This window comes from Phacochoerus africanus, chromosome 6 (genome assembly GCF_016906955.1).
Source record: "Phacochoerus africanus isolate WHEZ1 chromosome 6, ROS_Pafr_v1, whole genome shotgun sequence".
NCBI classification, from domain to species: domain Eukaryota; kingdom Metazoa; phylum Chordata; class Mammalia; order Artiodactyla; family Suidae; genus Phacochoerus; species Phacochoerus africanus.
In genome coordinates this window covers 128063443-128079257 of record NC_062549.1, presented here as the reverse complement: position 1 = coordinate 128079257, position 15815 = coordinate 128063443, and positions in this window count along the sequence as shown.

Genomic DNA, 15815 nt, shown 5'->3' with positions numbered 1-15815 from the left:
AAGTCAAGTTTTACTCTCAATATTCATTCCCAGAGGCAGGAATAGATAGAATAATCTTAAGGAAATTTCTTATTTAAAATGGTTATATACCTAAAGTTTTTTTAACTAATGGTGAAAACTAAGGTATCTCAAAAATTTGTAGGATAACAGAGATTTCAATTTTACTGTATGTGAAAAAGAGCCCCGCAAAGGTTTTAAAACACTAACTACCTTGAAGCTCAAAGGTCCAATTTGTTACATACGTAGATTTTTAAAGCTGAGGACGGGCGATGGGGCCTTACTGTGCAGCACAGGGAACTGAGTGTGTGACTGGGTCGCTTTGCTGTACAACAGAAATTGAAGAAACACTGTGAATCAACTACACTTTAATTTAAAAAAAGAAAAAAATTTAAACGCAATAGCGTTTTAAATATACTGGGAGAAACAGAAAAAAATCTTTAATCTGAATATTTATTGGTCTTAAGTAAATAATCACATGTCAAATCTGTCAAGGAGAGTTCCCAATGATTTATAATTTCTGAACAAAAATGCCTATATTTTCTAATAAAATAAAGCTAGAAACCATTTCCTGCAAGAAGCTCTGCAACCTGACCGAACGTTTGCTGTAATTAGCGTGTGTGTTGGATCCGTGCAAGCACCCTGGGCTTGGTGTCCTGTAGACAGCAACGAGCCACAGCCACAGAGCGGAGTGCTCCCCAGCCACAGCTCCTCCACCACAAACTAGCGCCTCCTCTGCTCAACCTGCTCATTCTAATGACTTCTGGGTGAATGCTAACGCCTGCTCAGCTGTGACGAAATGATCACAGGGCTCACCAATTCTGCACTCTTCTTTACACGGGGCGCACGATTCTTCTAAAGTCATTTCTAGGTATTTTACACAGTTTGCTGCTATTGTGGGTGAAATTTCCGCCTTTGGACTGTCTCACCGATGTTTGCTGTAAGTGACTAAATTGTGTGCGAGCCTCGCGGGAACCTGGGTGAGAGGATGGAGATGATGCTCCCGTCTCTCTCTGGTCCTGGATGACCATTAGCCAGAGGCAGCGCCAGAATTCCAAATTCCCTTGGACAATTAAAGAAGTGCCAGAAACAAAGACTAGAGCATTGCGTGGGGCAGAGGCAACACAAGGCGACCATGTGACGAACCAGTTTTTCAAAAAGAGAGGCACTGTGGCTCTCCAAAAGCATGTCAGCAAACCGGGCGGGGTCCAAATGGATTAACTGGCTGACCATGAATGAGCAGTGAAGGCCTGCACTTTCTTCTGATCTGTAAGCTGGAGTCTGGTAGGTGAGGCCCACAGGCCAGCTCCTTGGCTGTGTTCATTGCCTCATTGTGTGACACCCACAAGGCTGAGAGCCACCCCCGTAACAGCAATATAGAGGTCTTAGAACCTACATTGACATGACAATGCTGAGGATGCATATAGAGTTAAAAAACAAACAAACAAATAAAAGATTAGAAGATGGAATTACAGAAAAGATAAAGTTCCTTAATAATAGGACAGAGACCCACAGTAGCCATGTACCCTGATGGAAAAGATAAAACAGGCTTAACTTGCAACCTGAAGTCTTGCCATAAATGGCAATGTTTTTGGATAGCAGATTTATTAGTCATTAAAATGGATTAACACGTGAGACTGTCAAATTTCCTGTTCTGGAAATGTTATTAATGTTTTTCTGCTGTGCTCCTCGATTCTAAGAATTCTGACAACTCCAGTGGCTTCAGGCTGTTTTTGAAGATGCCGGCAGCTAAGCTATCCACAGCTAAGAAAGTAAATAATTCACCTTGCTCCTGAAAACAAACAAAAGGACTTTATAGTCCTGCTAGTGAGTGACTGGGAAAGAAGGGAATGTTTATGTTACCGGGCTCGGTGGAAGAGGGATGCGGGGTGTTTGTTATACCCTGCAACCATCCACGTCTAGTCTGTAGGGTCTGCTCTGTTTCATAAGGAAAGACAAGGAAAAGCAACTTGGAACAAGGTAGAATCTTGTTGGATCAAGTACAAACCTATCTTCGAACCAGCGCAGAGACCAGGCAAAACAGACACCCCCAGATCTGAGGAACAAGCCCCAGGATTTTCAAGTTGATGCTATAGTGGAAAGGGACGAATTTATTTAAAGAGCTTTGGGACCAAGGTACGTGAGTTCAAGGTTTGTATAACCCCCTAGAGAAAACGTTGAGAACGGGTCGGGGAAGAAAACAGCAGTGCTAAAGATGATACTAGAATCTAAGGAGCTACTCCATGCTCCTCTTAAAACAAAGAGGAGTAAAAATAAAATAAAATTAAAAAATTAAGAGGCGTTCCCTTTTTCTTTGATGGTGTGTTCAGGATGCGTTGAGACAAGGCCTCTCGAGCTGCTCCCGATCAGTACTGACACTTATTTGCCTCCTTATAGGCCCTCTTGATGACTGTTATTCAGTTTTTTGGTATATACCAGTATATTTTCCTCTCCTTTAATGTTCTTTCTTTTGTAATATGCTCTTTTCTTGCTTAAGACTTATTTTACAATGCCATACATTTATGCTAACGACCGCTTTCTATTATCTTAAAGTAAACAAGCTCATGAAAATGTGCAGACACATTTGTAATATGCAGACTCTTCCTAAACTGGCCGTCTTTTTTTTTTCCCCCACTTAAATCCTTCTTGACCCGTCCGATCACTGTACCAGCCTTGCAAAGCAGTGAGACTGGGTCATCTGGATAAGAAACTGGAAATCCATGTGCACGAGGGGGTCTAATAGTTACAGAAGGAAACTTTACCTAGAATACCCAGAGGACCGGGGCCTGCATCGGCCTGAGTTGGAACAGACCACAGGTACTCGGGGAAGTGATACCTTTTTCCTTTGATGTTCTTTTTCAAAGCTTTTAGGAGCCAGCCTTAGAAGAGCAGGTTAATGCTGACCTGGGACAGTAAAGAAAGGTTTCCAGTTCTTGTTTCCTGCTGAGAACAGATCTTAACACTGGATGAGAGCAAGGATAAGACAGCGCCTCTTTTGTGCAGAGATAACAGTGGCACACGTTTCTTTGGTTCACAAGGAGTTCTCCGTTTGGTCTAGTTGGGCTTGAACCATTTTAAAAACATGTTATGAAAGCCCCCATTTTACAGTAAATAAACACTAACAAGATATTCTCGTAGGGCCGTTCTATGTCTTTTTGGGGGGAGGGGTGCATCCTCAGCATATGGAAATTCCTGGGCTAGAAGTGGAATCCGAGCTGCTGCTGCTGCTGCTGGCTACACCACGGTCATAGCAACGCCAGATCCTTTGACTCACTGAGCGAGGCCAGGGATCAAACCGGCATCCTCATGGATACTAGTTGGACTCTTAACCCGCTGAGTCTCACTGGGAAATCCGCAGGGCCATTTTAAAGGGATGAAGATAATGAAATACTCGACGGTCCCATGAAATCTGAAGCTATTGGATTCGAATCACTTGAGGTTTGGCAGGAATAGCAACAGATGATTACTCTGAATAATCTAGATCACGGGGGGCCTCGTATGACATACAAATGGATTGGACTTTATCTGGGAAGTAATAAGGAGCCACCTTAGGAGGAGTGACAGATCTGCTTTGCATTTTAGAGATGCACATCCCAAGGCCGTGTGAAAGGTAGATCACAGAGAGGGAGCCAGGGCGGGAAGGCCTTTCCAAGGCCCTTTCAGAGCCCAGAAGAAATAACACGCATCTGAGGGATGACCTAAGGCAAAGAGCAATGCGCATTAGGAGAAGGAAAGGGGCTGAGACCTGTTCCAGAGGTAGGTTTGACACAACCAGGTGAACAACTAGATCACAGGTAAAACCCATAAGTGTGGGAGCTCCTGTTGTGGCGCAGTGGCTAACGAATCCGACTAGGAACCATGAGGTTGTGGGTTCAATCCCTGGCCTGGCTCAGTGGGTTAACGATCCGGCGTTGCCGTGAGCTGTGGTGTAGGTTGCAGACGCGGCTCGGATCCCGCGTTGCTGTGGCTCTGGCGTAGGCTGGCAGCTAAGGTCCGATTAGACCCCTAGCTTGGGAATCTCCATATGCCACGGATGCGGCCCTAGAAATGGCAAAAAGACAAACAACAACAACAACAACAACAAAAAAAAACCCTAAGTGTGGACAATTCTGAGTTTTCTGACTTGATCAAGTAGGTGACTTATGGTGCCTTTAACTGATGTAGATAATACAGAAAGAGACGCAGATTTGGGAAAAATAATAAAAATGAGCTTGGTTGAAGATATGTGAGCTATGGTGTAGGTCGAAGATGCGGCTCAGATCCCGCATTGCTGTGGCTGTGGTGTAGGCTAGCAGCTGTAGCTCTGATTGGACCCCTAGCCTGGGAACCTCCATATGTAACAGGTGCAGCCATAAAAATGAAAAAAAGGACCACAGAGATATTGTGTTTATTAGGACAAAGACCTGAGCAGGATATGCATATGTGTAGGTGATAGTCTAATTAATAGGAATCAATGAGTTGGCCCACGTGTGAAACCCTGGCTTCTAACCATTTCCCAGCCCAACACACCTGCATGGTATGTCACAGCCCCTCTGGTGACTGTGGCAATGGAGTGACTTCATAGGCACGTGCGCTCAGCACTCTCCCTTCTGAGGGTTGAGTAACGCAAGGTGACAGAATCCCTGAGATTTAAGGCAATACTTAGGGCACTCCTGCCTAGACTTCAGTGTGCATAAGAACATTCAGGAAGCTTGCTAGAATGAAGATGCCTAGACCCATCCACAAAGACTTTGTTTATTGGGGTTTTTTAAGATTCTATTTTACTTTATTTTATTTTTATTTGAAATGATTTCTATTTTTTCCATTATACTGGTTTACAGTGTTCTGGCAATTTTCTACTGTACAGCAAAGTGACCCAGTCACACATACATGTATACATTCTTTTTCTCACATTATCCTCCATCAGGCTCCTTCGTAAATGAAGAGATATAGCTCCCAGAGCTATATAGCAGGAGCTCCTTGCTTATCCATAAATTTTATTTATTTTTTTAAATTTTATTATGGTTGATTAACAACGTTTTATCAACTTCTACTGCACAGCAAAGAGACCCTGTAAACACATGTATACATTCTTTTTCTCATATTATCTCCCATTATGTTCTATCACAAGTGATTGGATAGAGTTCCCTGTGCTGTATAGCAGGACCTCATTGCTTATCCATTCTACGTGTAATAGTTTGCATCTACTGCCCCCAAACTCCCTGTCCATCCCACTCCCTCCCCCTCGCCCTCCAGACTTCGATTCAGTGATGCACTGCTGTAAGACTCAGGAATATGCACGTTGACAAAGCAACTCCCGCTGTTTCTTATACATGCTGAAGTTTGAGAAGTTCTTTTGGAAGACCTAGTAAAAAAGTAAGAAGGAAAAAAAGTGGTCATAATTTTGCTTATGTGAGGGTTTTTTTTCCCTTGTCTTTTTGTTTTTTTCTTTTTAGGGCAGCACCTGTGGCATATGGAGGTTCCCGGGCTAGGGGTTGAAGCTGAGCTGCAGCTGCAGGCCTATGACACAGCTACAGCAACAAGGGATCTGAGCAACGTCTATGACCCACACCACAGCTTCTGGCAACGCCGGATCCCCAACCCAGTGAGCAAGGCCAGGGATCGAACCCCCATCCTCATGGATACTAGTCAGGTTCATTAATCACTGAGCCATGACGGGAACACAGCATACATGAGTTTTGCCTTTAGAATGACCCTATGTTTTACTTTGAATTATTTCTGTTTGATTATTTCTTTTGGTTTTAAAGTTCATGGTTTTAGTCAAAAGCTAGAGATTATTTTTCCTGGAAAAGTTTATAATTTGCCTGCTTTGATTCATAACAGCATGATTCCCTAGGCTTAACAGGGAAAAAAAAATCTAAAGTTAGAAACAAAACAAGCAGTGAAAAGCAACTGGTTTACAAAATTCAAAAATGACTAATTTAAAATTTGGGGCTTATACTTAATGGAAAGGGTGCTGGACTGAAATTCAGAAAACCTGCATTACTTGGCATGAGCACGAACCCGGAACGAGTCTTCTGCAGTTTCTAGGCCTTCGTTTTCCCATTTATCACAAGAAAGAGTTGGGTTGGAAAAGTCTGCTAAGACTCTGGAGAAAATTAAAGTGTGGCCTTTTAACTTGTGTAGTAGGTTGGGCCAAATGAAAATGGTGATATTTAACCATTTTGACCTACAATAATGGCAATTTCATATGGTTCAACATCTCTAGGTGGGAGCTGACCCATTAGGCATGAGCAGCCCGGGCTCTGTATCACTCCATCTCATGGACAGCTTGCTTTAAGTTCTCTAACTATAACTAGTCCTTCTCCACAGCCGCAAGTAAATCTACCTTTCCATCCTTCACTATCTGTGATTTCAAAGGGCAATAACTTTTTTCCCCTCTAAACTGAAAACTCTTGGAGAAAGATTCAGCTCAACAAATTGGCTTAGGTCAACGCCCCCCTCTCCCCACCTCAGTCCGATGCTGCAGTCGAAGTACTATTACTGGCTAGAAATGGGTCGCCTTTCTGCCCTAGTAACCAGAGGGGTAGAAGAGCCAGAATGGCCACCTAGTGTCCCCTTAAAAAGGTGTGGTCCTGAGCAGGCCAAAACTAGATGTGCTCTCTATGTTTCTGCGTCTCTGCATGTGTCATGGCTTAGGATACCCTTTAGTCATTGAAAGCAGACATTAAACCAAGCCAAAAGGAAGAAGATTTGGATTCAAAATCTTTGTGACTTGGGGAGGTATCCTCTTTCCTTGAATCTATTCTCTCATCCAGGGAAAAATGTATTATAAAGACATCAAAGGGTTATTATGGGACGATACGAATTCATGATTGTCAACCTTGAACATTGTAAAGCACTACAGAATTTAAAGAATCTGTCATTCAGTTAACACCTATTGAGTGCCTGCTGTGGGTTGCGAATGTCATTAGGTGCTGGGATTATAAAAGGGAAGACAGCGTGTTATTCTTCCCCTCTATGACATCGTAATAGATTAGGATAACATCCAGTATGTAAATAATCTCAGCGCATCTTATCTTTTTAATATTTTAAATAGATCAAATACTTGACAGTTGAGTCAAAGCACAGTAATTCAACAAATGTAGAGATAGTCAAAATATTACGGAATGGAGATGCTACTCAAAATCTGAGCGTGAAATGAATTTTTTTCTTTTGTGCCCACACCTATGGCACGCAGAAGTTCCAGGCCAGGAATTGAACCCTCGCCACAGCAGTGACCTGAGCCACAGCAGTGACAATGCCAGATCTTCAACCCTCTGTGCCACCAGGGAACTCCCTGAAATGAATTTCTTTAAAGCAAACGTTTCATTTGGTTTCCCTATATTGATCACTCTATATTTGGTTCTGCTCTGTCTCTTTAGCAAATGATTTCTTCCTTAAGACGAACATTTACTGCCTCAAAACTGGCTTTTCTCAAAGCTGACCCTGTAGCTAGTATTCTACTCAACATTTCTCGAATCTATACACACTTAACCTGAACCGGAACACAATTCTTACTAGGAAGTTTCCCTCACACAAGATATTTCCCAAATAAGTCCGTTTTGAAGTTGATTCATGCTAGTTTTTATTTTTATTTTTCTTGGCACAATTCTCTTATTAAATTATGTTGTCCCACCCAAACTCATGCTTTGGGAAAGTGCTGATAAAACTGAGACGTGTCGGAGTTCCTGTTGTGGCTCAGCAGAAACAAATCTGACTAGAGTCCATGAGGACGCAGGTTCAATCCATGGCCTCGCTTGGTGGGTTAAGGATCTGGCCTTGCCCTGAGCTGTGGTGTAGGTCACAGACGCAGCTCAGATCTGGCATTGCTGTGGCTGTGGTGTAGGCCGGCAGCTGTAGCTCTGAGCAGACCCCTAGCCTGGCCCTAAAAAGACAAACAAACAAACAAAAACAAATCAGAGACTTGTCTATAAAATGATCTTACGATTGTCCTGCCATTCCGAATGTAAAATTACCCAGTATCCCGTGGGGCAGTCAAACATTTCTCACGGTGGTGTATACATGGCCCTCACCCTGAGACACGTCCTGAAACATGACCTATTAAAAATGTCAACAAGATTAGAAACAGACTGTAAGAGACTTTTCAGGAACTTCCTGCTAAAAAAATATTTCCTTGCTCTGTGCACAGTTTATGTGCCAATCACATATTTATTCAGCATGAACTGGCCACTTTGCAATGAGTTCCTGCCACCACTAGAACTGTATATAAAATTCCCAAACCAAAGGCTAGTTTAAGGTTTCCTGCTGGTGAGTTTTGTCATGGGTTTGTAATTCTTCTTGTAATTCTTTGCCTGGCTTTGCTTATTCATGTCTTCAGCGAATATGCACTATGTCTTCGTTGGGTAGGTACAAAATTAATAAGGCACGGTCTTCGCTTTCACGAAGCCGTAATGGAGACAGAGAACTGAAAATACAGTTACGATACAGGAGATCCAGGGACCTCCGGGCAGTATGGTTTGTGTCCGTCTCCTGGTTCCTTCATGCCCCCTTCCCCACCCCATCCGTCTGAAAGGGCCAATCACACGCGGCCAGGGATGGGCGTGAAACTGTCCCCAGCCAATCAGCGTTCTCCTCGGAGCTTTTCTGCAGGAGTTAGACCCCCAGGAGGGTCCCTAGGTGGCTTCTGATCGCAAGCTCCAAGTGTGGAGCCTGAGCCATGCAGGTGGTTTCACTGTGTGAGTCAAGTGCCAAATGAGAGGCAGTACTTGTGCCGTCGTATAAAGAGAGCGAATTCAGGAGAGACCAAAGCCAACAGGCCAGGAGGAGCAGAGAGCAAGACCTGAGACGAGGACGCCTTGCTGATGGCTGGGTCAGGTTTGTCAGAAGCTGTCACTTCCCTACACTGACTAGACTGGCTGGCTATGGGTGGGGTCGGCAGTCCTGGGTTGGGGTGGAGGCTTCACAATCACTGGGTCCAGGCTCCTCTGCCTTCTGCTCGGTAACCCTTAGCCTTTGACTTCCATCCTCATAAAGCAGCTACGCTTTTAGATGCACTTTCTATGCAGTCCCTATTTCTTTTTTCTTTTCTTTTCTTTCTTAAGGGCCGCACCTGCAGCATATGGAAGTTCCCAGGCTAGGGGTCGAGTCGGAGCTGCAGATGCCATCCTACACCACAGCCACAGCAACATGAGATCCAAGCCATGTCTGCTACCTACACCACAGCTCATGGCAATAATGGATCCTTAATCCACTGAGCGAGGCCAGGGATCGAACCGGCATCCTCATGGATACCAGTCGGGTTCATTAGCCCTGAGCCACAATGGGACTCCCCCATCATTTCTTAAGATATCCCAGACACTGTGCTCTGGGCCAGTTGTCATTATCCTCAAGCTTACAGCATTGTTCTCCTTATGCTCCTCCTACTTTGGTCACGTGCATAACCACGTAACCCCTGTGTGTGCTCTGAGAGTGTGGTCCCTGATCAAAATCGAGAGGGGCATCTAATATTTAAATGCACCCCTACTGAGTTCAAGCAAAAATCTAACCACTCCTTAATTATAAAACTTGTGGAGAAAAAAAAAGACCCACCAACGGCCATGTGCTCCACCTCAGGGTCATGGGGCCATGGTGTACCTACCTACCGCGAAGGACAGGAGGTACATGGCAAGGAACTTCTTCCTAGGAAGAGGTGTGCTCTTAAAGTTTGCCGCCAATGCTCTCTGCTTTAGAGGAGACCTGAGGTCCTCCCTAGGACAATATCCTTTTCTTTCTCTTGCATCCTTCTGTGATTTATACAATGGGAAGAAAGAGGGTCCAAATTACTGGTGAATTCACAACACCAAAGCCTATTTCAGTATATTCATAAGTGCGCCATGGATTTGAATTTCAGCAGAATGTTGAAAGTGTAACCCCAAGTCCGAGAGACATTACGGCAAAGCTTCGAATGGGACAGAGAGCGGAGACCAGCTGCCAGCACTAAATACACAGGCAATCTCACTGTTTAGGTCAAATGCCAAATGGGATAAGTCTGCTGGCCAGCTGGGCTCCTGTGGGAACCTGAGTGCATGTCAGTAGCCTCCTGGGAAAGAAAGTCCCACCTTATAGTCACGAAGACTAGCTTGAAGTTAGGCTTGGGGGTGGGGGGTGGGGGGTGAGGACAGAGAACGAGCAACCTCTGAGACCACGGCTCACTCCTCTAGTAATTCAGAAGGAACAATCAGAGATGTTGCTGCCGGAGAGGTGCTACAGGAGTTGTCATGAGTAGAAAAAAGAAGGAATCCAGGCGTTCAGGGTTCAGGTGTAGCTCGTAGCTCCAGATGAAGAAAGAAAGAAAGAAAAAAAAAAAACAGCTAAGAAAAAATGCTGGCGGGACCTAAAGAATTTGACGGTGATGTTGATAGCAGTAAGCAGATCCTAGCTCCAGAAAATGGTGCAGCCAAGTTTGCAGGAATAGCTCATCAAAACACCTGTGATTGAAGAGCTGCTATGCGCCCGTGACCTATATTGGGGACCATGACTAGGAAAGTGGCCTTAGGGGAAAAATAAAGGGACAGATGTAAGACCCACTAATGAAGTTATAAACAAACAAAACTTGAAAATAAACGGCTAATGGGTGAGGTAGGAAGAGAGTACAGAGGCTAATTTATCCCTTAAAAATCAATTATCTTAGGGAGTTCCCTTCATGGCTCAGCAGTTAACGAACCCGACTAGGATCCATGAGGATGCGGGTTCCATCCCTGGCCTTGCTCAGTGGGTTAAGGATCCAGCAGTGCTGTGAGCTGTGGTGTAGGCTGTAGAAATGGCTCAGATCCCATGCTGCTGTGGCTCTGATGTAGGCTGGAAGCTGTAGCTCCAATTGGACCCCTAGCCTGGGAACTTCCATATGCCGCAGGTGCGGCCCTAAAATAAAGAAAAACACCAATTATTTTCGGCCTGCATAACTGGAAGAATGAAAACGTTCTTCATAGAAAAGAAGAATCCTGATGGAGAGACTATTTGAAGGGAAAGATGATGTGTTTCGCTCTAGATAACTTGAGTTTGAGGTAAGAACGAGTCAGGTGGAAATATTCATCTCCTGTTCCGTAAGTAATAGGAGATGCGAGGCTGAGGTTAAATGAGAGCGGGCAAGACTAAATTTCTAGATTGGGAATTACCTCTCAGTGATGTTTGTGGGAGCTGGAGGAGTAGGTGAGACCACTGCAGGAGGTGCTGGAGACCGAAGACGGGCACGCGAGGGTGTCTTTCCCCCGGTTCCTACAGTGTTTTTTTGGTTTTTTGTTTTTGTGCCATTTCTAGGGCCACATCCGAGGCATATGGAGATTCCCAGGCTAGGGGTCTAATCGGAGCTGTAGCCGCCGGCCTGCACCAGAGCCACAGCACCACGGTATCTGAGCCCCGTCTGTGACCTACACCACAGCTCACAGCAATGCTGGATCCTTAACCCACGGAACAAGGCCAGGGATGGAACCAAAACCTCATGGTTCCTAGTCGGATTCGTTAACCACTGAGCCATGATGGGAAGCCCCCCCCCCTTCCTAATTGTTCATCTTAACTATGCAGACTGAGATGCTCATTATTGTTTTGAACTAGTGATCATTTATTTCCTGTTTTCTGAGCCATAACACAGCAGGATACTTGGTTTGAATTTGAATTTCAAAATCAGATTAGTCCAGTCTGGAAATTGAAATACACACAGTGGATTTATATTTGAATATCAGAAAGTTGCTCTTGTGTTATAAACTCAGTCTAGTGTCAGGTGCATTAAAACTTAAGCTTGGAGTTCCCATCGTGGCTCAGTGGTTAACAAATCCGACTAGGAACCATGAGGTTGCGGGTTCAATCCCTGGCCTTGCTCCGTGGGTTAAGGATCCAGTGTTGCCGTGAGCTGTGGTGTAGGTCGCAGATGCAGCTCCAATCCCTCGTTGCTGTGGCTTTGGCGTAGGCCGGTGGCTACAGCTCCGATTAGACCCCTAGCCTGGGAACCTCCATATGCCGCTGGAGTGGCCCTAGAAAAGGCAAAAAGACAAAGAAAAAAACACAAAACCAAAACCAAAAACAAAACCCTTAAGCTTGCTAACCAATACTGAAGACATACGTTGGTGGTCATGTAACATTTCTCCTTCAATCTACTGCAATATGTTTTTCAAAGAATTTCAAGGTCATTTTCGATGATTGTATAGTTTAACTCTTTTCTTAACTGTATAGTTTAAAATTAGATAAATGTAAGTTTCAAGTACAGCACTCAAGAGCTTAGTACACTGTATAATTCAGGGTGTCTCATGTGAATGTTTAACTGCATAAAGAACGTTTCGGAAGTATTTAACTGAATAAGGAAGTAAAATATCATGATTAATGATGACTTGTGAATATAATTAGAAATGAGTAATTAGGAAAAATATCACAGTACTAAAGAGCATATTCCAAAAGTAGTACGCTAAGGATATGAAAATAAGCCCTTTATATGTGCTTTACAGACCAGAAGAACATATATATGGTATTCTTGCCTATGGAAAAGATTTGAAATGAAGAAGTCATCATAAAAGAGTTGTAATCGTCTCATGTCCTTTGAGGACAGGCTACGTTTTACTGTATGTGATGGCTGGGTTACAGTGAGCACCAAGGCAAAGAGGCAGAAAGAGAAGCTTCACTTCCGTCTCAAGGAGTGAACCTTAGAGCTAGTAGGGGCTCTCTGGAGAGAAGGCAAAATTGAATGCTTTATTCAACCTCTAAGCTCTACTGTTGTTCCGTTCTATTTGCCTCCTTGTTCTTTACGGTTTTACTCTGTGGCTCAATTAAACAGATGCCAAGACACTCATACAGAGAAATATAAAAGAGTGTGACACAGTCAGGTGAAAAAACGATAACAATAAAATTTAGGGGCAATCTGAACCAAAGGTAGAACTCAAATCTTAAACTGCGTCTCAGATGAAACTGAATTCCCTCTTCTGTAGCTTGGCTAATCGTACTGATCAGGTCCACAGGATCATTCAAATTAAGAAGTAAATGGGACCCTAACATATTCCTTTACTTATTAAGAAAACTGAATTTGAATCACATCTAAACAGATTGACAATTGCTGGACAGAGAGTTGAATAAGCCATCTAATTCACCTAATTCTAATATAGACATATATCAGGCAATTAGTTTATTTTCAATTTCTGAATGTAAAGATCAGTGTTCTTCCATTTTTCAATAGAGAATGGAGAACGAACTTAAATTTGACTGAAAAAAAAAAAGGTATGGGATTTGACAAAAGGAAGGATTTAAAGATTGTAATTTATGGGGAATAGAGGGATTTTTTTTTTCTTTTGGAAACTTTAAGGTTAGAATTGTTCTCTTGGGATGGGTTAGGTACAAATCACCTTAGAACTGTAGATTTTTAAAAGTATATATACGGACCAAAAAAAATCCAAACCCTGAAATAAACTGACGCTATAGCTGTGGGATATTACCCCGTTCTACGTGTCTTTCTTCCCCAATCCACTGCAAGTGATTTCTAACCATGTGGGGTAGAGGAGGAGGTGAATAGGGCAGGGCAGGGGGGTCTATGTCAGGGGAAGAAAGGACGGTATAGTGAAAAACATACTTTGCCGCTTATAGTTGTAACTACCATTTGTCTACAAGCCAGTCTCATCAAAGAGACCCCATCAATGTCACAGCAAGTGTCGAAGGAATGAATATGTAGAAAACCCTGCCGATCACACTTCGCATTTCTCAGGAACGTCCTGTCTTTTCAACCATTAACCCTGCCTGAGACCCAGGATGTTCTGTGTGACCTGTATACAGATGACAAATCAGACCTTCAATACTTTGAGTCAGCTTTGCTTTTCATAAACGTTTTCACAGCTTCTGGCCTCATTTACTTCTCAAAGAAAAACAAATGACTTGAGTGTATTTTTATAGCTAAGAAATTTAAATTCTTGTGGCATTTACGGGATAAGAGAAGGCCCAAGTTTAGATCAACTTTCACTTGGTACCTAGGGCAAGTAAAACAGGTACAAATGAAGGATGAGTCATTTGGTGCTGTCATGACTGGCAGTGTTTGTCTACACCACAAGGCAGTGGGAGGAGAAAAATGCATCAGAAGGTTAATTGTTTTAGAATGACAGTTTAAAAGTGAAATTTTGAGGAATTCCCGTTGTCGCTCAGCCATAAGGAACCGAACTGATTTCTTCGAGGACTCAGGTTGTTCCGGGCCCCCCTCAGTGGGTTAAGGATCCAGCGTTGCCATGAGCTGTGGTGTAGGTCACAGATGCAGCTTGGATCCTATGTTGTTGTGGCTGTGGTGTAGGCCGGCAGCTGCAGCTCCGATTGAACCCCTAGCCTGGGAACTTCCATGTGCCACAGGTGTGGCCCTAAAAAGCAAAACAAACAAACTGAAAATTCGAGGTAATGTAAAATCTGCTAAATAGTCAACAGGCTGTAAGAAATCATTTGCTTTATTAGTCTTTCAACTATACTCATATAATGTCAAAGCAAGAAGTTGAAAATGAGAAAATCCAGCTTATCTACTGATTTTTAACATCATACAGTTAAACCAAATGATGTCTACACAGTGAGCTATAATATATTATAGTCACAAACTAAATACCTCTTAAAATACCCACTGAAAGAAGTTAAAAAAAAGAGCATTTATTTTCCCCATTTTAATAAGCCTCTATGTGTCTACATTCCTTTATATTTATTCATATATTGATGGTTATATTATAAACAACTTCAAATTTTAATATGATTTGATCAGTATCAAAGGTAACAATGTAGTTGATTAATGTAACATTTCATTAACTGTTTCAGTACAAAGAATTATTGTTATTATTATTTGTCTTTTTGTCTTTTTAGGGCTGCACCCTAAAAAGGAGGTTCCCAGGCTAGGGGTCCAATCGGAGCTATAGCTGCCAGCCTACACCACAGCTCCCAGCAATGCTGGATCCTTAATCCACTGAATGATGCCAGGGATCGAACCCACAACCTTACGGTTCCTAGTCAGATTTGTTTCTGCTGCGCCACGATGGGAACTCCACAAAGAATTATGTTTGAAATGTGTTTCAAGCCAGGAAGGCACACATTTCTGGGGTGAATGATAATTACTTCCTCCAAATGCAGATTTTATCAGTGTAAGAAAAGAATGAAAAAAGGTATTGATAATACGAGTGAGCCCTTTTCCAATACTGAAGACGAATTTACACTAAGACCAACAAAACCGGGAAAATAATTAAAAGCATGTCCTATTCTGTTGAGTAAAAATGCTTAAAATATGTTTATACCCAAAATAAGTGGTATCATATCATTCCATCTCCCATTACTACCAACTTTAATAAAAACCTAACGTATAAGGTCAGTCGTTTTCATTCTTTACTTTCACGTAGACAGTTCTGAATAGCTTTGCATTCTTAACACGTAAAAAATAGGAAGTGTTTTTCTGTGTGGCAAATGAACTCATGAGAAAACTTAGCATATCCTCTCTGCAGCCCCAGTTTCGAGTCAATCGATTAAGTGCCCACATTGTTTGGAACTAAGTCACAGCTGTCTAAATTGCTTCGGAAATGTTTAGCAGATTTGCTGTAGAGCAGGATAACGCAGTTTGAACCATAGTTTCTTGCATACATCTTGCTGAGAGCTTATCTCATTCAAATGATGACAGCAGCTGAAGCGTAGTGTTGGAATCATCCACATTTTGTTCTAATAAAGGAGAACTTTAGGAAGCTCTGGTTGTGATAGGCAACAGGATAAAGCAATTGAAATGTGGATCTTATATTTTATACCATTCAAACAGCTTGCTCTGCGTGTGTGATGATAAGATACTTTAAAAATTTCACTTGGCGAGAAGCTTACGGTTAAACTGTAAAAGCAATAAACAGATCATGTGAATTACCAGC